This window comes from Poecile atricapillus, chromosome 1, assembly GCF_030490865.1.
Source record: "Poecile atricapillus isolate bPoeAtr1 chromosome 1, bPoeAtr1.hap1, whole genome shotgun sequence".
Classification (NCBI taxonomy): Eukaryota; Metazoa; Chordata; class Aves; order Passeriformes; family Paridae; genus Poecile; species Poecile atricapillus.
The window spans coordinates 133,855,024-133,878,251 of NC_081249.1; the positions used below are offsets into that span (position 1 = coordinate 133,855,024).

The 23,228-nt window shown below is 40.3% G+C and overlaps 1 protein-coding gene across 3 annotated transcripts in view; it reads right to left on the reverse strand.

Moving 5' to 3' along the window:
* The window catches only part of KCNQ1 (potassium voltage-gated channel subfamily Q member 1), a 334,459-nt gene that overhangs the window by 255,228 nt on the left and 56,003 nt on the right, over positions 1 to 23,228 (reverse strand). The window lies entirely within an intron of this gene.

Genomic DNA, 23,228 nt, shown 5'->3' on the forward strand with positions numbered 1-23,228 from the left:
AATAAACAAAATGCAAAATTAGGAAGGTGGAAAATATATCAACTATACAAAAAATGATCTTAAGTAAAATTTAAAAAACTGTAAGAATAGAGAAAGAAATTATTAGGAGTAAATTGAAATACTTTGATTGCATAAAACTGAAAATCATGCTGTGCAATTCACTTCTTTCAATTCAAACAAAAGGTTTCCTGACTGAGCCAAAGAAAACAAGCAGAGTCTGTATTTAGAAGATGAGCATTTTTCTAGCTTATTTCATTTCGGGAAGAGGTGTGCTTCACGTACCATTTACTAGATCAGCTCAACTTCCCTCTTGTTAATACTTTTTCAGTCTTCTTTTAAGCTCTTGTGGATTGAAAAATGGTTTCTAGTATCCATCACCAATATGTTAGTCTCCAGGTACAATGAAGACAAAGTGAGGTCTCTAACACACCTTTCCCATCCTCTTGTCAGCATTTAGGGACTTCAGCAGAAACAGAGATCTAGTCCTGCAGCACTGCTGGTGCCAAGCTACTTATAAACTACTCACCTATACTAAGATATGACTTTGGAAATGCAGCCAAGGTGACAGATGACAAAGACACCTGATATTCTTGCCGATTGAACAGATGTACAGTTAAGTCCTGTGTGGAATGTTATCAGTGTGCAGATAAACCTTGGGTTTTCTACAGACTAGATAAACATGACATACCCAGCAAAGCTTCCTTGAGTATCAGGGAACTGCAATCTTTCCTTACTGGCCAACTCAATTCATAAATGGTCACATTCTCCACCAGAGCAAACAACAAAATCTATTTATCGACATGGAAAAAGTGATTGAAAACACACAGCTCATGGTGTATGTAAAGTAAGAGTGCAGCCAAGAAACCAGTCTCAAGATGTCATGGTTACACAGGTCAGTGCAGATTAAGAGAATGAGCTCCTTATTTCAAAGGATGATTTCACGTAAAGAGCAACTGCAGAGAACACAACTGCTGAACATTCTATCCAGCCCTCTCATGTCTGCAGCGTTCACTGCTGTTTTGCATAACGAATTGGCAAATGGAACTCAAGATGCTACCTATGATTATTTTCTGAATTAACTGAAATAGCCAGGACACAGCCCTAGTTTAGTCAAGATGAATGCGAGTCATTATCACCTTCAAAAATGCATGTGACATTGCCCTGAATACTGAGCAAAATAGTAAAACTATATACAGTAAAAATAATGAGGAAAGGGTTAGGCATCAGTTGACTTTGCTATAATATCTTTGTGGCTCTAAAACATCCTGATGACATAAAAAACCTGTTCATCTCAGGGCAAGAAAATGTTGAAGCTCAACCAGGACAGTGACTTTTCTAGCAAAGCTGGTAGAACATGAGACAGGACTCTTTCCCTTAATTTTGGCATCTCATAACCTGTACAAGATGTCAGATGCAGTAGAATGGCTATCATAATTGTTTACAGTCACTTGTATTCAAAGTAAATTTTTAAGATATAATAGAACTGTCCAGAGTATTGATTGTAATAAACATAAAGCTCAGACCCTTGAACCCAGGTAAGAATCCCTTCTAGAGCGTCCTTCTGAAAGGATCCACTAGAACCCTCCACCATTTTTTTGCTTTAAAATTGAACAATTTTTAAATATTTTCCAATAAATTAAAGACATAATGAAAGCCATAAATTGAAAGAAAACAGCATCTGCACCAGATGCTTTAAGAAAAGCCAGTGTCTTATGACAGAAGCTTCAAATGCAATGAAATTCTCCCTTTATCCAGTCTAATGTCACTTATGAACCAAAACTGAACGGGAGAATTGAGCTCTGCTTGACATGAGGTGCTGTGGAATTGTCACAGAAAACAGAGCACCAGAGGAAATCTTCTCTGATCAGGTGATTGTATTCCTTTCACAGACCCAGTCAATAAACTCTAAGTGCCCTTCCTTTTGCAGAGGACTAGCACATTTCCCTTCATCACTACCATGGAGGAAATTCCCTTTACAAATACAACTCCAACCACACAGGGAGCAATAATTGTCCTTCACTCAAAACAGCTCATCTGAGGATGGGATATATGGCTTCACATCATGTGTGAAGCACAGATAATACTGTTCAGATAGTCCCAAAAGCAGTCACTAAAAGCAAAAGGAGGAAAAAAGTTACCTTGGTACGCAAAGAAAAACCCAGAGAAAAAGTTGATGTTTTAGCACAATGGAACCACAAACAGCCCCGTGACCAGGCAGAGCGGGCCTGTCAGGACAGCAGTTTCAGTTTTACGGGAGGAAGGTAGGAAGAGAAAGCCTGGATTGTGCTCCAAAGGAGCGAGTGTTCCCCACGCAGGGAATTTGCATGGGAGCTGTGCGTATGTTTCCTAAAGCCCCTCCATGGTTCATTGGCTAACAGGCACACCGGCAAGTATGCAAATGGGGGCTGTCCCAAAGACAATGCGACAGACACGCACTCAATGGTTACTGTCACCCAGCTCTTTGCGTGACATGCAGACAAGCTTAGAGAACATTGATTGTCCTATAGACTCCGCTGACTGGAGGGAACGACCAGTCGGCTTACACCAAGACACATTTTTCACTCCTGACGTTTTGATAAAGGCTTATTGACCTAAATGAGACCCAAGTTATTCAGGGAACATCGGGGGTGAAAGTGCACAAGCTGTTCTTCATGGTCATACACAAAAACGCCAGGTATCCATTAGCAACTGGCAATTTCCCCCTCCCCTGCCCGTGGTTGTGTGACAGACAAAAGTGTTTTTAATATCTTGTGTTGCATAAATCTAATAAGTAGTCTCCTGGGGGTGGGGAGGCTGATGAATTTCTGTCTGTGTGCACTTATATTAGTGCCCAGAAACTTGTAGACAATAAAAAAAGTACTTTAGAAAATTATGTTCTCCGGAGCTACTAAAACACTCCCTGTGTTTTTCTGATTAACAGCTTAACATGAAATTTACATGCACTAGAAGAAAATAACTGCCTGAAAAACATGAGTAAGCATGGGAATTAAAGCTCAGTTGAGGAGTTTTCTGGGTTAAAATTACATACACACAAGAACTACACTGTGCAAGGACCCATTCAACCCAGTGCAACTTAACAGCAATCTCCTTTCTACAAGGTGAAAACAAAAATACTATAATGAGATTAAAAACTTATATGGTATAAAGAGCCCCCCAAGATGTGACAACCATGTACATTCACACTATGGGTGTATGTAGGGGCTGTCTCACTGAAGAGAAAATACTTTTTTCCCTTTAATTATTGATTTCTACATGGTACCCCCACTACTGACATCCCTCCTGCTCAGCCCAGGTATATGCATTGTGCCATTTTCTTGCCTTCTCAGTCACATAATTCCAGCACAGCCAAGTAAAATATGGCATAAATTAATCATCTGGTTACAGTACAACTCTTACCATCTGATGAAGGAACTTAGGCAGGATCAGTAAAAACACAATTGCCTGACCATGCTATCTGCTAGCACAGTCCATACCTCCAGAGTTCCCAGGGTATTTTGCTAATAAATGCATCTTGAAAAGCCCTCCCTTTATTTCCTGATCCCTACTGGATTGAAAGAGCTACAATCCTCTGATGGGAGGCATCCAATATCTGCATTGTGAAATAAAGTAGCAAAAGGAATGGCAGGGTCCTAAAAATTAACTGAATGAGATGTTTTTAAACTATTAGATTAATAACTTGCGGGGGAAAAAAAACTTACAAAAAATAGATCATGACATCACAGCAACAGCTATTTAGCAGATGCAGATATTGTCTCTGGATGCAAGAAGGCATCTGTATAGAGAATATATTGCCTCAGGCTCTGCCTGTAGACCTCAAAGCTGTAACTGGACGTGGAGCATCACAGACATTCAGGCAACCATTTGATGTGGCAGGGCTAGATGAGGTCATCTGAAATCTATTATGAACAAAATTGTCTTTATTCAGACTCTAGACCTTTTTCAATGCACTCTATAAATATAAGAGAGGTAAAAACATGTTCTAGGATACCTTTATGTTATTCTGACTGGCTATAGAATACTCAAAACTAAAGACTACATACAGCTTACTGCATCTCCCATGGAGGTGTCTGCCCTAGGAGGAAGGAGAGATGACAGGCACAGGAAGACAAGAGGCATTGGTGAGGGGGACAGCTCATAAGTACACATTTCTTGTACTGAAGAATTTCCTCCTGTCTGAACATTCCACGGGAATACAATTTTTATCCACGTCTGTCGTATCACAAGCTCTATGACATTGCCCTCATAGGAGAGATAAATCACATGAGTCCCACAATTTATCAAATCTGGCTTCAAGAATGATAAAGTTCCCATGGACTTCTTTAAAAAATGAAATAATCCCTCATGTAGGGATTATATAGGGATTGCATGCCAACAGCCATTACTTCAGCTGTAAGATTCCTGTGGCACTACTTGCACTGAAACCTATTTTTTAGCCAAGGCAATGGAATATTTCTGCTACAGAGCAGCAAGGTGGAACCTCCTCCCAGGTTCAGGTAGCAGCAGTGGAGCAAGGACACTGCCACAGAAGTCATGACAAGCAGGTCTCTGAAGGAGCCAAGGGAGGGGACAATAGATCTGCTGAGGCTAAAGTAAAGTGACAAACGGGACACTTGCCAGCAGTGACAACAAACAGGCTAAGCATCTTAACAAACAGGGGTACAGCATCTCTACTCCTCAAAGGTCAAATAAAAGCAGGAGCATGTCTCTCACATAGAGCAGTCACAGACTCTTAGAACAGTTTGAGTTGGAATGAACCTTAAAGACCACCTAGCTCCAACCCCTCTAACATGAGCAGGGACCTTTCCACTAGATCAGATTGCTCAAAGCCCCATCAAACCTGGCCTTGAACACTTACAGGGATGGGGAATCCACAACTTCTCTGGGAAAACTGTTCCAGTGCCTCACCACCCTCACAGTAAAGAATTTATTCCAAATATCTGATCTAAACCTGCACCTTTCAGTTTGAAGCCATTCCCCCTTGTCCTGTCCTCTCATAAAGTCCTCTCCAGCTTTCCTGTAGCTCCCTTTACATAGTGAAGGGTGCTGTAGGGTCTTCCCAGAGCTTTCTCTTCTCCAGGCTGAACAATCCCAGCTCTCAGTCTTGTCTTCACAGGAGAAGCGCTCCAGCCCTCTGATCATCTTTGTGGCAACAGGTTGCATTTACACATTGACAGAAGGCAGCACACAAACCCCAAATGCTACAGGCTACATGGTAATTCAGAGAGCTGGAGTCCACTTCTCAGCACACTATTCACCTGACACATCAGGGCTTGCAAAATGCTTCAGACAGCACTTCTGTATAGCCTGAGCAGGGTATGCAAATCAACAGCAGCAAAGGCAACTGTTTCTTCTAATCTCACCCACTTTGTATAGAGAGGCCCCTCTTTGTTCTATTGAGAAAGGCAGGATTTTTTCCTGAAAGCTGTACTGTGCTTTCTAAGATACATAGAACAGCAAAATCAGATGGCCTAGACAAGCACACAAAGACTCAATAAAGTAAAAATCCCAACCTGATGAAGTACAAAGATCAAACATAGAAAGGCAGATTATTTCTCATATATATAAACACTTACTGAGAAACAGCAAGTCTCAAAAATGCTATTTAGGACTGAAGATTTTTTTTCCCCCGCGACTTAGCCTCCTCACTTTCAAAGAGCTTGTAAATCTCATCTTTTCAGAGGTAAACAAATAATGCTAAGTTTCTTAAAAAATGTTTAAAGCCAACACACTTGGTGGTTCCTTTCTTTCAAAAGACTGGTTTCATTTGCTAAAATCTTTTACCTAGCAGATTTGGTACCAAATGATGAAGCAAGCTACAGAAAACCAAAACCACCATATCAGTATTAGATTTCTGCCTTCAGAGGCCCATAATTAATCCCAAATTACTGAACATTATTAAAGCTCCCTTATTAATATTTTGAAATAAGATGAAATCATGTTTCCATTAGTGTTGATGTTCTGAAAAAAAGTGATGCTTACTAGGAGACGGAGGTAGAAGAGTTGATTGTGACAAAGCTTAGTATTTTCCCTTAATCGGTGCTGAGAGCAGACAACAATAGCACTGGGACCATTAAAGAAAACTTTAGACCTGCAATTTTGGGTTGAAATTTTTCCAAAATCCTACTGAATTTCAACAGGAGTCGGGCACCTAACTCCTTTAGGTGTATTTAAAAAGCTCTTTGCTGATTTCCTTCGCTCCCTTCTCACTAGAGGTTTCAGCCAAACCCAAACGCTGGCAGTTGGAATTTTTCCACCAGCCCCAAAAGGCCTCAGATGTCAGTGGTGTAACTTTGCACGTGAAGGCACGGGCTCAGAGCATGGCTGCCTTACAACAACTTTCCACACCGTCACCCCTGCACAAGTCTCCTCATAATGCAGTTGTCTTTAGCTTTTGAACGTGGTTGCTGATGATATCCACCAGGAATCTGCAGACGCGAATTAAGCTGGGCTTGCACATTTATTTTACGGCGCTCGTTTTAATGTGGAGCTCTCCCCCATCACAAAGTATGCTCAAGAAGTAGACTTCAAACCCAAAGTATTTGGCAAGAGAGACAAAGTGTCAATATGCAAACCCTGATGCAAACATGATTAAAAATCCCTACTCCTTTCTGTTTATTTCATGAACCTCTTATTCAGGGCTTCATAAAAGTCTCTAGAAGGAATTCATTCAGGACCCTTTCTTTCAAAGTAAAAAATGCTCTGGCTTCTACCCAGTGCAGCATATGCTTAATTTTTTATCTTACTGAATTCAAAGGAACTATTCACCAACACTTCAGATGAAGCACACATAAACACAGTTCACAAATATGCAAACTCATTCATTAGTACATACAATATGCTAATACGAGTAGAAGGAACTGCTACAGACTGTTAAAAAAAAAAAAATCAGTTTAAGCCAAGCAAGTCTGTATTTCTGTGTTACAGAGAACTGTCATAATAACACTATTTACACAGTGGCTATTTTCCTTGATCTGAGCATTTTCATCCTGTCAAAGTATCTTGTTGCATGCTTTTTATTAAACAACCTTCTCACTCCTTTTTTGAAAAGCTACTTCATCCCCACCATGCCCTACACCAAGCAGCTCATAAGTCTTGCCTTTGCTCCCCAGCCAACATGGAATTTATTGAGGGACCTCAGGAAGATACTGTATGCCTGTTGTTTTCCAGCTACAAATGACAAGGCAATAAAAGCCACTGTGTCTCCCAGCAAAGCATATTTCCTTTATACCCTTAGGCTTTACAACACTACTCCATACTAAGAGAAAATAAATATTGCACAGTGTCTCTTATCTGTAAGCAGAGTCACACAAAAGGAAGAATTTGGCCATGATCTCCCTAGCTTAACTTGCAGTAGCTCCACTTTGTACAGCTAAAAGGGAATATAAGGGTAGATGGGATTTTTAAGACTTTATGGTCAAGTTCTGGTCACCTGCTATAAAATCTGATAACAGCAATGCTTGAAATCTAGTGGTTTCAGATATAATGTACTTTTTTTGCTGTTTGAGGCCATATTGCAATAGTATCCAGGAAGCATCAACACATTTTCAAACAGAAATTAGAAGGAGCATTGATAAAAAATATTTTTGTTCCAGTGGTTTTGAAAACCCACTACTTGCCACCCACACGAATGCTTCAAGACTAGAAGCACTGTGGATCAAAGTACAGCTGGATATGCACAGACACATCATGAGGCCCCCACATCTAGATCCCATGAGCTATTCATTTCAACAACTTGTTCCTGCAAAAGCAGATACAGAGTGTGCTGAAGAGGAGTTCTTTCTGACAAAGCTCAACTTCTTACCTCTCTTGTGCAGGCAAAACATCTTCCCAAGGCCCAGCCCTCCCTCCAAGAAGTGAGTTATGGAATGGTTCTGTGTGCTAGCCTTGCTTTGGGATTCTCAGCTCCGGCCTTGCTGCTCTCCTCTATGTGGCTTTTGGTTTTACAGGACTCTTTCTGGGATGTGATGTAATTTCCACAAGTAAGAAGAGTGAGAGGTCACCAAAAGCAGGACATTAATTCTATATTCACTCATTACATCCTCTTCTTCTAAAAGCAGCGTGTTTTCAAAATTCATCCTCCCAAAGTAGGATTTCTGGCCTGAGCAATGAACATGCGCTTCAATAAGAGTTTAAAAATAAATAAATTTTAAGTGACTAACATTGGTTTCAACTTCCTCCACATAAAAAAATAAAGAGAAAAAGAAAACCTAATTTTTGTCTGGTGTGGCAGGACCAAGTTCCAATATAAAGACATCATGTTCTGAAACAAAATCCTTCCACACACCTGGGTGACCATCACTCAGTTACCAGTATCAGGCTCAGCACTGATAAGGGTTCAAGTGCCGTATTTCTGTTTGACATTCCCATAAACACAACCTGCTTTTGCCTCAACATACTTGAGCTCTCTCAAGCCTGCTCCAGGGAATACACATCATGCTCTTCCACACAGCTGCAAAAACAGTCACACACTAAACCTGCAGTCCAGGCACTTAATACTCCTCGCAGGAAAACACATGTGCTAGTTTAAGCTAATAAAAACCCTCTCAGATGCCATATGTACACAGCCCATTCAGTCAGCATTTTACAGTTGCCTCTAAAATTTGTGAAGGAGGAGAGGAGAGTTATTTGACATGCAAAATAAACGTAACTGAAGGCAACAAAGTCAGCATTTTCAGCTAAGTGGCAAATGCATTTCACATACTGAAGGCAAGTAGCTTCCTCCTGGTGCCAATTTCCTGTGGCCGTTCCAGCCAGCGAGCGCTGAACAGTTGTGGCTATCATTCAGCGCATCAGGATTAGAGCATTCCGAAATGGGAACTTAATTTATACCAACCAAAGCACATGACCAATGCTGTGCAAACTCTCTTCAAAGCTTTGATAGCGTTCCAAAGAGACCAAACTAAACTTACATTTGCAAAATGAAGATATAAGCCAGATCTCTCTGAAGTCGCATACCCCATTAACCAAGCTACCGTTATGTGCAAAGACTTATATTTTTACATGAATTCATGTTTCTATCAGTTTTGGGTCCAACATAAATAAATGGTGCAGAGGCAGCTCTTTGCAGAATTCAAAGTTACTAAAGGAGAACTGCAGCTCTGTGAAACTCCCTTCACTCACTATCACCTTTCCTCTGCTCCCTTTACAAATAAAGGACAAGTGCACTATTCATTGCTGGAAGAAAAAAATTCTTTAGAAACCCATGGCCTTCTCAGTAGCAGCTGGTCTGAGATTCAAGACATCAAATACCTCAGGAAACTAATGGGCATTATATGGAATTAATTTTTAAAAAACAAAACAAAAGAAAAACCAGAACCCAACAGCTCTGCTCCCCCCCCCAAAAAAAAACCCAACAAAAAAAACCCCAAAACCAAAACAAAATAAATTTTAAAAAAAACGAAAAAAAAAACCCCACCAACAAACCACCAAGCTGGTATTTTGCAGAATTCAGCAACTCTGTACTCCAAAGCTCTTTGGAAAAGCAGGGCCCTTGTAAAAGCAATGCCTTGGACATGTCAAGAACAAACTCAAGACTACACAATGCCAAGCAAATAGCCTAGCTGTGGTGTTACGGCATGGTTGGACTTGATGATCTTGGAGGTCTCTTCTAGCTTAGTCATTCTGTTGAATTCCATTGTTGGAGTCACCCAAGCAGAAGAATCCCCTCTGCAGAGCAGTAGTTGAAGAGTTAAAAACAATTGCAACTTAAAGTAATGGGCACAAGGAGCATGGTTTAGAGACAGATGAGCCTCTTCTGTGCTGGAACATTGGGCAATGAAGGTCAGACTTAGAGTACATTTGAAAATACACATTATTAGAAGAACAAAATCGTTGGTTTCACATTATAGGTACATTAACATATCAGAAAGTCCAACCGGTAGCCGTAGAGCAGAACTTCATATAATTGTGCTCATTTTTCTAAAGCTTGAAGCAAAGCTGCTCTTTATGTGAATTATATTTCCAGGTGATTCATTGAAGGATTTTTTTGAGCAATAGCAGAATTTTCTAGGCCTTTCTCTCTGAACTAAAATTTACTGTTGCTTAAATTAGTAATTCAAATAAACATATCTTGGTAAACTCACATTTTCCAAAGAAGCTTTCCCCAGTGATGAAAGAAATGTCAGTCTTACTTCACTTAGACGAATTCTGTCAACAATTATAAAACTTTCGTTGTTTTATGGTTTGGATTTTTTTTAATGTCAAAAGACCATTCAATGTTTTAGCCTACACTTTATATCTTCTCTGCAGTTTTCAATGCTTACTCTTTTAAAAAGTTGATTTTCGTATGTCTATCCTGCTTAAGCCTCTCAAGATCCCATGAAACGTTACATGTGATATCAACAAAAAAACTTCAAGTCTAATCTGGACACCAAAGGTCTTACTGACAAATCAGAGAGCCAAGATTACCCACTGGAACCAAAAATGCTCATCCCACACAAAAATAGATGAGTTTGGAACAATGGAACTAGTGAAAACTCACATTTGTAGCAGTTGTCTTACAGAAGTGAAGCAAGAGGTTGTACTAAAGAAAGGTGAGTCCTTCCTTCCAACATACCCAACCTTAACGTTTACTAACTCACGATACAAACCACCACCCTGTGTGAATGGTAACTGAAACATGTGACATTCTTCACATCACACCATTACTGAGAGGTGATAGTGCTTTTTACACTGTAAAAAAATCTTTTATAACAATATTTCCTCAGAATGCAAAATAAATAATTACAGGCAGAGTTATTTTTTAAGATGAAGTGAGAGAAAAAAGAGTGGGAGCCTTGATGCACAACCACCAACAACTGACACATGAATAGTGCACATAAAGCTATAACAGCTCTACTAAAAATTACTTTAGTGACAACCTCATGTTTCCCCTTTCACCAACACATAACCCATTCACATTTAACTCTGTCAATCGCTAGTACTTGCTCAGGGTTTAATTCATAACAATTACATTATGCTAGAAAAGGACTGCCTTGTGTAAAATGTGCATTTCTGCATCAGCTGGATGGCCAAAGGAAACCTACTAGGTACGTAAAGCAGTTTACAGCTGTGTCCCATAACTGGGTATTTGAATATTTATAAGTTATCGCACTTGGGATAACAAAGCTGATGACATGAGTGCATGTTTTCAGTAAGCCCAGCAATAATGCTTTCTTCATTAGATATCTGCCCTTAGCATGTTATATCAGAGAAGTCTCCTACCATGTATTCTCCTATCATGTATCATTTCTTGTTCCAAACAGCATGCTGATGAAGCCAAAAATGTTGCGCCTATTTAAACATCAAGTTTTATGGTGCTTTAAATGTGGTAGAATCTCTCTGGTAATCCATTATGTGGTTTCATACCTTTCAATGATAGTAATGGGTATTTCATGCTATGAGGACATGGAGTATGTTCATCTTGGGTTCTAAATTACTCTGAAAAACACTAGGAAAGCCCTTTTTTAAACATTTTGTGAATTAATTGCTGGCTCATGGAATTGAATTTGATGACTTTTCAGCTTTAGAACAACAGCAACCAATGGTAGTGGTAGAATGAGCAATCAGTTCTCAGAGCAACACCAAGCAGTTACCACTCCTCACACTGTTATGAGAAATCATCTTTGACTGTTTCAATGTTAAGTGTAACATTACATGGATTCATATTTTTTTTAACATGGAGAACAGGGTGAATAAGCTTGGGGAGGGGGAATCTACTGCAAACTGGAGGTATTTGTGTACTAACTGGCTACTGCACTGATGTTTTCCGCAGAAATTCCAGCCACATTAGCTTTTGGCAGCAATTAAAGAGTACTTCTGGAATCCTTAACAACATTCATGGAGTTCCTTTTAACTTCACTTCATGTTCTGTGGTTCTTTCTACTCTTTAAAGCAGGGAAAGCAGGGTGTTTTTTTCAACCTTCAAACTTGTTTTACTGTTAAAATAAATACAAAGATAATTCAGAGCTCAGGCTCAAAGGCACCCCACTGAAGTATTTATTCCTCTTTGGGAGCTGAGAAGCTCTTCTTTTGCTCAGGTTGTACCTCTTTATTGCTTCTCAGTACATTGTGCAACTCTGCCTCTGAGCCAACACAATCACAGGACCCAATGATAAAAGAAGCTATTCAGAGTTTTGGCAGGAAGAATACTTCTGACATTTTGTTTGGGGATTAGACTTCAGTCTTGAGGCTTTAACACTAAGCTACCTGTGGTACATGCACAGATCTGATGGTACATACACCTCTTCGCTCTATAACAATTTGTTCTTGAATATCCCCATCCGAGTCAACAGGGTGACCACTGAAGCAAGCTGCAATCCATAGCAGACAAGCAGAGTTGAACCTGTCTGCTGAAAAGGGAAGATTACACCCCTACACCACTTATAGCTGAGTACTGAGCCACATCACCAACAATTTATGCTTCCTGAAAGGGAAACACAGAAAAAACCACCAGCATGTAGCCAGGCATCAGAAACGCAATTGGACCATATTCCAAACACCAGCTAAATTCTTAAAAACCTCTGCAAGCACATGTGATGTGTTTTTGAGCATGTTCATAACTACGAAACAATTATACAAGCAGCATTAATATTTATACTGATTAACTAAATTAGCATTAACTGCCAGGCTAGAATGTGACCTCATGGGGACTGCAAACTCCAAGTACTTGAACAAGGTAAAAATGCATGCCTTTTTCTCCAGTTAAGGGAGAGAAATAGGCATGTAGGAAGGGAAATCCATGTCAAGTGCCCTAGGCATGTTGAGATATAAGTGGTTATGATTTCAGGAGTACTCTTTTCCATGAAGGGACAGCATAAATGACTGTCTTATACTACCTAACCTAACTAATAGGTAAAACCCCAGTGATCCTTGAAGAACTGCTTGGAACTCAGCTTGGAGCAACAGTATAAAAAGCAGAGGAAATTTACTACCAGTTCTCGCTTGAGAGAGATGTTTGTGTGGGGTCTCTATTTTTGGGCTCGTCTCCCTAGAGAGGTCCATGTGATTACCTTGTCTACCTCCGGTTTCCCTCTCAAAACTCCCAAAACCATGAGTTGATCTGGACAGATCAGAAGACCAGGCATGTCAGAGGAGATTTAAACTTCCTGAAAATGTTGTGAAAATAAGGAGCTCAGCGGAAAAGAAATACCCTCTCCATATCCTGAGAGGAAAGATTTCATGTTAATAACCACACTGACTGGAATTCCATATTTTTCATCAACATCCAGTTTCAGGAAGACTTATTGCAAGTTCCAACCAAAGCCATTTCACTTGATAAGAACAAGCAAACAAAATGCAGAAAGGCAAACAGCCACCCACCTCAAGACCCCCAAAGCACCCTTACACCTTAAGTCTTTCTGTAATAATATCATAATTTTTCTCTGATTAAGTAGAATTTTTTCTTATTGATTCCTGTAGCCAGAAATTTAAAACTGTGAAGAGTTTTAAAACAAGAGGTTTGTTTTTCAGTTTCAAGGACAGTTTATTTTCCATGAAACTCAGTATGGAAACCGAGTATGGAAACCACTCTGAGTGGAAAAGGAAAGCCTTCCTTCATGCCATCTTTACCACCACTCACCCACATGCTACTTCACATTGGTACATGACTGTTTCCAAGTAGGAAATAAAAGCATTTGAGAAAAATCAAATCAAATCAAATTCTTTTTTTCCCCACTTTCAACATTTTAACTCCACAGAGAAATGTAACTCTTGGTTCATCAGAGCATGAGCTCAGCAGACAAAGAAATCTGAAAAATCTTCATTGAATAAGGTATGTGCATTCACCAGGTAGTCAGTCACTTCTTGAATCAACTCAGATTGATTAAACTTCTTTCATTAACTGATTTCAGCTCATCTGGTTTATTAACATCTATATAACCCACCTGGGGCCACAAACATCTGCTGCACTTGTCTGATTGGGGAAGCTCAGGCCCCTTCCTTTATTATAATCATTTCTCAGATTTCTGTTAAGGCCTTTAGATGCCTTTTGGATCTTTCTTAAAAGTACAGCAGCTAGCAGCTCTTATTCTCCATAAAATCATTTATTGCTGTTGTCCAGCAGAGCTGAAAACACTTCTCTCATTCAAGCCCACGTGCTCAAACAGAAATCATGGGTAGGGCTTCTCAGAGACTGACAGCTCTGCTGGTCTTCCACAAACAGAGACATACGGTTCGGGCTCATGCCTGCCCACACGTTTGCATTTCCTAGATCATGATGGTCACAACAACCCACTGAGCTCAAATATTCATAACCAGGAGTAAGTGTCAGCTGTGGGCATGGGTGGTGGAAGACCAAGACTTTCTCTGTGCCCCACGCATTTAGGATGCTCCTCTTGGGCCACTTCAAAGACACTTTTTTGCGTGCATTGTTCTTCCAGAAAAGCTATCATCCACTACAATTTATTTATTGGCAAATGACAAATAAGCAATGTTGTTCTAATGTGCAAATGGAAAAAAGTTTCCATTCTTCAATTTCCTCCAAATTTCTGAGTGTTACACATAGTATGAGCTGATAAATTTTACAGTAAATAGGAAAACAACAGCCAACATACCCAACCACCGTATCCTCAGTATAGTCTCTGCCTATTGGATGCAGAATTTGTTCCACAAAAATCAGTTGGGAATTTTCCTGTCTTATACGCAAGATTATGATGTGTAATTGGTTTAATTGATGCTAAATAGTTCAAGACTTTGACACACATTCAACAGTTATTTTGAGGTTTATTTGTAGCTGCATAACTATTCAGAATATTCCTTTTGAAAATATTTAAGAGTTAATTGACCCAAGATTTTGCAGATGGGGAGTGAACTTTTTTAGAGTACAGGCCATAGTATGTTAACACAGACATTATCTCACACTATATAGAGCTTCCCTAAGATGAAAGGCTTAGAGGGCTCATTGTATAATAAAAAGAGCTCTTGTAAGCAGAAGAAATAAATATTTAAAAAGAGAAAACTATCTTTGAATTCATAGAACCCACCCCACACTGAAGAATCACCTCGTGTTAGACAGAAACATCACCACAGGGAAGAGAGGGAGGTGGGGTAATGAGCACAAGCAATAGCCTTCCTTACCAAAATATTTATCTTAAAGTAGTTAGATAATCTTTGACTTTCAAAACTGCTGAACCAGTTGGTTCTATCTCATGTTCAGCATCATACCATTAAACCAAGTCAAAAGTTTCTGTGGTTACTATCAGATGAAATGAGCTAATTTCCCCAGAGAATTGGCTACACTGACCAGATGTCTTTAGCCAGCTACTCCCCAGATCTAGCAGGAGCAGCACATGCAATGCCTGCTCTGTTACTATGGAGACAGGTTTTCCCATCCACTCTGCAGCCGGGCTTATAGTAGCTACCAGCTGTTGTCTCGACTTGTACTCCATCAGGAGAGACCGAGGAAAGAAAGTGGGAGACGTAGGGCTGATTTTCTCCCAGCCCCAGACCTCGTAAACTTTAACCGCAGCCTCCAGCCACCCTCAATGTTCCCAGCCCCTGCTTGGGCTCGTTGCTATTGTTCAAAGCCGCCTCCGGGGCTTCCTCTGCTGCTTTTGCAGCCTTGGAACGGGCCAGGGGCAGCTGATGGCTGTAACGTGCTCAATTGCTGGGCTGCAAACTTAAGGATTCCCCAACACACGCTTCCAGCCCGACATTCCCATCAGGATGGTTTATGAGCTTAAATTTAAATCTCCAGCAGAAACCCATTTCAGGTTCCTGACATTATTCTCGCTCCATACTTTCAAAGAAAAACTTTGTGGATTAATGGCTCCCTATCCATCCTGCAAGGCTGGTTAATGCCTTCAATCCCCATTGCTTTTTAACTCCTGTGGAACTTTAATCCTTCTCTGACCATGCTGATGAGCTGCAGAGAAACAACGCTGGTCAGGATTTTCATTCTTGCATTTTCTTTTTGAATGCAGCCAAGTTCAAATGTCTAATTATAACATTGCAGAGTTAATGATCAATTTAACAAAGGCTTTAGAGTATCTTTGAAGTCATAACAACAAGCCAAAGGGGGTTTAAAATGTTAACTGCACAGGGAGCCTACGTAGAGAGGTTTCTTTGGATTATCTCTCTCACTTAACAAAGTTGAGTCATTTCAGAATACTTCAGCAACCCCAGGGCTCGATCTGGTTGCCACATAGCACAGAGCTCCAGCTAGTGTTTATTTTATAGCTCTGAGAAGCACCAATCATTACCTTATTAATTCAAGCATGTTTAATTCAACGTCCTTCAACGACTCAGTCATGCCTATTTGTAACTCTTAAGCAACTCCAGAAAGGTACAGCTTGTCACCACATTTATACCTAACAGGCACTAATCGCTGAAATTAGATATACAATGTAAGCAGGGTATATATAAGGACAGTTAGAAGTGATATTCACTGAAACACATGATATGCAGCCTCTGCTGCTTTGGCTTGAGGCACACTTTTCTCCACTTACTGCACAGGCTGAATCCGCCTTCAGATGTACATAACTCCTGCTGATGTCAGTGTGCTATAAATACACATCAGAGGACGCACTCTGACCTGTTTACTTTTTAATCTGACATATGTAGCCACTCATATTTTGTATATATTACACACCGCTGCCACGCTGAATCAGCACATCCAGAAATAACAATAAGGGCATGCTCAGCCTACAGCAGGACAGAGAGAGCAGCCAGTCTCCTCCTGGCCTTCCTGTCACAGCAGCCCTGCCAGACAGCATTCATCAGGTACATTTTGCAGAGGCTTTTTTGTGTCCCCAGTACAGGTATCAGACAAGGGTGAAGCTGAAAGGCATTAACCTTTGTTAAAGGCATTAACCTGCCTTAAGGGTTAAAGGAAGACTCAGGGTAACAAAGAAATTGCAGGTGAGGGGGCAGCCATTCCTGGTCCTTCGAGATTAGCTGAGGAGGAAAAAATCCCCAAAATCTCAGGCTGCCCACAAGATCCCTACCAACATTTTCCTTTGCATTCTACTGAAGAGCAGGGCTGGATATGTTTCCTGTTTTAAATTACAAATGAGAAAAATGTCTCTCCTTTTTGCTGTGGACAGTCTGTAGTGCTGGGAACTCCAAGAAGAACATTTGAGGAGTTTAAGCAATCAGTGTAACAGCCACCCTGGGGCTTGTGCTGAGAGACAGGGCTGTAATGAAGAATCTATAGACACATAGGGACTTATATATGGGGCTTTATCAACAAAAAACATTTACACGTCTTGTTTCCTTAGTGCTGCAGTTACAGGCACAATGAGTGTATGGTGACACGTAGGATAAGTAAAAGCTACAAAAAACAACTACATCAGCAAAAATCAGTGTTTTCCCCCTTAATCAGGTGGTGCAATCAGATTTCCTTTCAGATCTCCTGGGAGATTACATCTTATTGCTTTCTTCATTTAAACCCAATTTCCCTAGCCCTTATCTACATGGCAATTTCCACTTCATGGTGAGTTTGTTCATTACATTCAGGTAGCTGCCCCCACAGCCCTGCCACAGCAAAGGATTACAGATGCTTGAGACTAAAGATCACTAAAGCTCTGACAAAACATAAAGCAATAAAGAACAGAAAGCAGTCAGTCTGCATGATTCTAAAAAAGGTTCTCAGTGAACCCCTGAATACACCACTCCTGAAACTAAACCTTGAAGCTGGCTTCCCATTTTGGGAGGGGTTTTCACTTAAACTCTAAAGGCTAGTCTTTCCAGAGAATATCATGGCATTTACATTCCACAGAAGTAAAGGGATACATTTTTTGTTCTATTTCAAAGCAATTTTGCTAGAAAAATCACACAATGAAATTATATTCTGACACTACATCACAACCGTGCCTATCCTTCTTTCAAAGTTTACAACACAGAAATTGTACTGCAGGGGCAGAACAGAAATGTGTATATTTAATAAAATACATCTGCATCCAGCAAAGGAGAATGTGGTATCAAATCTGTTTGCCTCATCATGCTTTGAAAGCACAATACTTCATTCAAATCAGAAAAACAAGCAAGTTCATCAGCTCTCCTTAAGACATTTTGGACCCTGAAACCAGGGGATGCATAATAGGGCACTACATTTTTAGTAGTATTTTACTGATATAGTTACACAACAACTATAAATAAGCATTACATCCTGAGGAAAAGTCTTCACTTTGAAATATACCAGTGGTTTAGGAAGTTTAGTCTTCCAAACTGATAAACACTATGAGCAAAATTTGCACACCTGTGAAAAAAACTGGATTCTTTTAAGAATGAACTTATGCTTGTGTCTGAGAGATGGTGGTGACAAGACCTATGTCAATTGACACATCAGAAAGATTCACTCGGGCCGATTAGAGATTTTACAAGCTTTTGTTTAATTTCAGAAATACAATTAGGCCTACGTGTGTTCCACCTCACTTTCCACTCTCAGCTGGAACCCCCATGGCTCCATCCATAAATTTGTGGATGCGGGAGAGGGGCACCTGCAAAAAACACACTGAGGCCCTACCTTTGATGTCTCAGCCTCAGGTTAGATGGTGTGTGCTCATACTTGAGCTTCAAGCAAAAGCAGCACTCAGGTTCCTGAAAGCTAAGAAGTACAAACACAAAAAAAAAAACAAACCAAAACAAGTCACACCAAGAAAGAGCTTTGCCATACTACTGTGAGGAAAATGCACTGATTTTCTGCCAGGTCCAACTCAGGGATGAATGAAAAGAATGTATGCCAACACTTTATAGACCACAGAATTCTCATTCTACTGGATGAAGTTAATCTGAGACTAACAAATGTTCAAACCTATGATTCCGACTGTGAACAGCTGCAGGAGCCAAAGAGCCACTGCAGATGACTGTCTCTCACCTCTCATGGGAACAAATCAGACACAGAGAATGAGCAGGTGAATTTTTGGCTCCACTGATATTCAGCAGAAACCATCTCATAGATTTTGGTTCAACAGCTTCTTTTTCAGAAAAAAAAAAGCCAACAACACCACAGTGAAAATCAGCACCTTTGTGCATTTATACAGGTCAGATCTCAAACACCCAAAAAATTCAGAGATTCTTCATTTTCAGGCATTATGTTTTGTGGTGCAACACGTATTTAAAAGCTGCTACTGCTAACTTGTCACTTTTTGTGCCAATTCATCAAGTAGTTTGTATCTAGCAGATCATAGCTCTAAGTTTTTGGCACAGGAAAGCTCCTTAATGTATCTATAGGACAGCAAAGGTCTCTAGTTGCTTAAAATCAACAGTTATGTCTTTCTCTGTCCAAAAGGCACCCTGTTTTGAATAACAATCACTGCAGACCTTACAACTGCAGCAGAAGTGACAAGCAACGTGACAGCATCTTGCAGATATTAGGAGGACAACCTGCAGTTTGAGGTTCTCGTAGCTGAAGTCTGTAATATTCCCCTGCAGAAGTCTGCAGTGTACAGGTGCTCCCGACACTATAAACACTTCCCAAAGCTGAAACATCTGTCCAAACAGGAATAAGTAGCTAGGTGCAAGAAACACAGAAAGGATTAGGCAACGTCATCATCTCTTGAACTTTTCCTTAAATTGTTTGGTTATGTACCTAAATGATGTATTTATTGCCAAATGTGTTTTTAAATGCACTTACTAAAAGACACACACATTGCACTACTATAATTCTTGATTAATGACCAGTTTCTAAATCATGCATATAACTTTTAAAATCCACCTGTTTTGATTCATCTAATGCCATGCACTATAGCAAGACAGAAATAAAACATGTTATTTAAAGCTTTCCGTAACAGTACATTTGTCAACAATACTTGATCAAAGCATTTGCTCTGACTGTGCCATATTTGTTTAACTACTACTGCTTATTTTAGCCCATATAAAGAGTTCTGAAGAACATAACCTCAATAGATGCCAGAAGAATGTAGCTTTTAAACATAACCTTACATTCAAAGAGCAAAATCAAGCTCTAACAACATAAGCAAGCAAAATTCTCTCATGTACACAAACCTTTCCTGTGTGATTTTTTTTTTTAAAGATTTAGCAGCAAAACCAGGATCTAAATATTTTCCCTTAAAATAATTCAGAAGACAGTAGAAAAATTCATGCATGTTTGCTGATATTGGGTAAAAGCTATTTGAATACATTTAAAATTTTCACTTCGGTATTTTATTACCAGAAAATCAAGCATTTCACATCAGAGTAGGTTTTGCTGGCTTCTGTGCAGCTTGTTTTCATGAGGTCAAGTCTTTTAAGAGGGGTTGGTTTGGTTTTTAATCTGTGTGTGTTTATCTGCTCACCAGAATCACATTCTGACACTTCAAGGTATTTTCTGACTTTATTGCATAACCTGTAGAGGTGGTTTGACCCTGGCTGGACACCAGGTGCCCACCAAAGCCACTCTATCACTCCCTTCCTCAGCTGGTCAGGGGAGAGAAAACATAAGGCTCATGGGTCAAGATAAGGACAGGGAGAGATCAGTCACCAGTTGCTGTCTTGGGCAAAACAGGCTCCACTTGGGGAAATCAGTTTAATTTATCACCAATCAAATGAGAGCAAGATTATGAGAAATAAAACCAAATATTGAAACACTTTCCAGTCACCCCTCCCTTCTTCCAAGGCTGAACTTTACTCTCAAATTCTCTGCCTGTAGATTGTCCCCTGATCCAAATTCTCCCCTTCCAGAGGGGCAGGGGAACCCCAGGAATGGGGGTTGTGGCCAGTTCATCACGACACGTTTCTGTCCTTTTGCACATCTATTGTGTAGAAAGACAAAAACAGAGTTCTTTGCTCTGAATTAGCAGAAATGCCACACTGAATCAGACAAGATCAATAGTTCTCTGAATTACAAAGCTCCACAAAAGGCCACAACTTTCCTTTGCACTGAAATTGGTACCAGTAGGTACCAAACCTGGATTTAAAAACCCTTTCCATGAGAGTAGGGAATAAGCATCTGTAGCTCACCATTTAAATTACAAGTGAAACCTCTGCATCTACTAAACTTAACAACAGTGCAGCAGGTACTGACATTTAGGGCTTACAAATGCATTTTCAGGACTGATCCTGTCCACATATAGTCATGGTGCAGCAGGCAGGGAGGATTATAACAAAATGAGCTAAAAATGCTACTTCTGACTTCAAGGTTTGTCACGTTTCACAGGTTTTTCCATTGCTAATAACAAATCTGTCCTTGCCAGCAGAGTTTATTACACAAGATGAACACAGACTTCACCGTGCAGGACCACTGAATGTTTCAAAGATCTGAAAGGTGCTCCAGACATCAGGTGGTGACCATCACACATGAGACTTTCAGGGACAGCTCCTGACCCACAGAGGCAGTCACCTGTTTAGGCTCATGAGGGCCACCTCTCTAAACAGCACCAACATCAAGCCCACTCTTAGTACCAATCCAAGCAGCAGCACTACAGGGAGGGAAATTAAAACAAATACAACCCATCATTCTTCAAACCAAACCCTTCAAAAAGAAAGAGTTTCATGTAGCTTTTCCAGACCCCTCCACTAGTGGTGTATCTCTCCTTTGGAGTAACATGAAGTCTTGTACAATACACACACAGAAGTGGCAATCCAGCAGTCAAAAGCAAGCTTACAAATAGTTTTGTTTCTTCTAGACAAAACCAAATCTCCACAAATCAGACTGCAAAGAGCAAAAGTCTTTGCAAACATAGTAAATGCCTTTGGCTACTTAAAATACAATGTTTATTTTACTTCAAAGATTTTCAGAGTAAATTACCTTAAAGCAAAAAGTGCAAGAAAAATACTTCGGTCTCCTTTTCTTTCCCAAACTCTTAACACATGCCAGTTGGTCTAGACCTACCTATCCCAGGCTAACATAAATAAGTGCATCTTTCATGGAACTTATTCCACAAACAGGAGCTAGACCACTAGACAGATGCAGCAGCTATGTTTTAAACATTCTGGCATCCCTTTCCACCCCTGCTTCCGTTTCCCTGCACCGTCCTTTTGATCTGGCCCCACCCGAGGAGTCAGTCATCTTCCCTGGGGGAGGAAGGGTGTACTGGCACAGCTCAGCTCCGCCAGATGTTTTGAGGGAAGTTTGATTCCCTCGCTGCTACTTGCTCAAGAGACAGAAAAGGTATTGCTCCGGGCTAAGCTTCCCGCTCATTGGCTCCAGTTGAGCTTTCCAACTTCGGAATTAATACCTAAACTAAGAAGCCAAATTCACAGAAGAAAACAGAGGGAGGGTGTATGAAAAGAGATACCCTGTTTATTTGATGGTTTGGACTTCTATCATTAGTGCCAACAGGTAATTTGTGACGTACAAAATGAGCACAGATGTGGGGAAGCATCCTTCAGTCAGTCCAGCCACCTACTGCTTTTATCCTTCAATACTTAAGTCTCCAAATTATGTTTGGGCCCAAAGCACAAAGGGGCCCTCATTTACAGCCAACTCCCAGGCACCACCAGGAACACATGAAATAGGTGCAGCAATCACAGAAGCACGTTCTCGGAAGCTCACAGGAAGCCCAGGGTGGAGACGTGTGAATTTTTCACTTGCTGGAGAAGGACAGGCTTGCCCGCTTTCTTCCAAGGTCTTCTCCAGCAAGGAAAGCGTGAAATAAGTACAGGCACATTCCCAGAAAAGCCTGAGAGCCGTAAAGGCTCTACAGGAGGTAGAAGGCAGATTGCAACTTTTAATAACACTCAGTACATTAACTATTACAGATTTTTCTTTCAAGAATTGACTTCATCAGGGATGGTGAGAACCCAGCTGTAGACTCTAATGCTTGTTCTTTGTCTTTCCTGCAATCACACCTTATCTTTCCATACTTTGGCCTTTCTTCTTTAAATCATTAAAGGAGACTGGAGAACTGCTTGTTTTGGAATTGGCCCACGAAGTAAAAAGCTATATATTCATCTTAGAGATATGCTTAAGCATAATCCCACAACTTTCTGCTTTACTATAATTTTCCTGACTTTTGAGGTGAAGACAATGAATCCAGTAGTCTGGAACAGTTTAACATGTGATACAGTTTAAACAAAATTTCTCTTGGGAAAAGTCTTGTCTGGTGACATTGGCAGCACCAGTGACTGACCCCTAGGGAAGTGGGACAGTCACACACAGATGGGAAATAGCTAGGAAGGGACTACATGGAAGCACTGAAACATTAGACCCTACCTCGTGGCTGAAAACTCAAGTGCAAGGTCCAGATGCTGAAGTCTGAATGTGTTAGCATCACTGTTAGGGAACTGATACTGAGTGACATATAGATTATATTACATAGAGTTCAATTTCTGGCTACCCACAATGGCTCCTAATTCAAACAAAGGCCTGA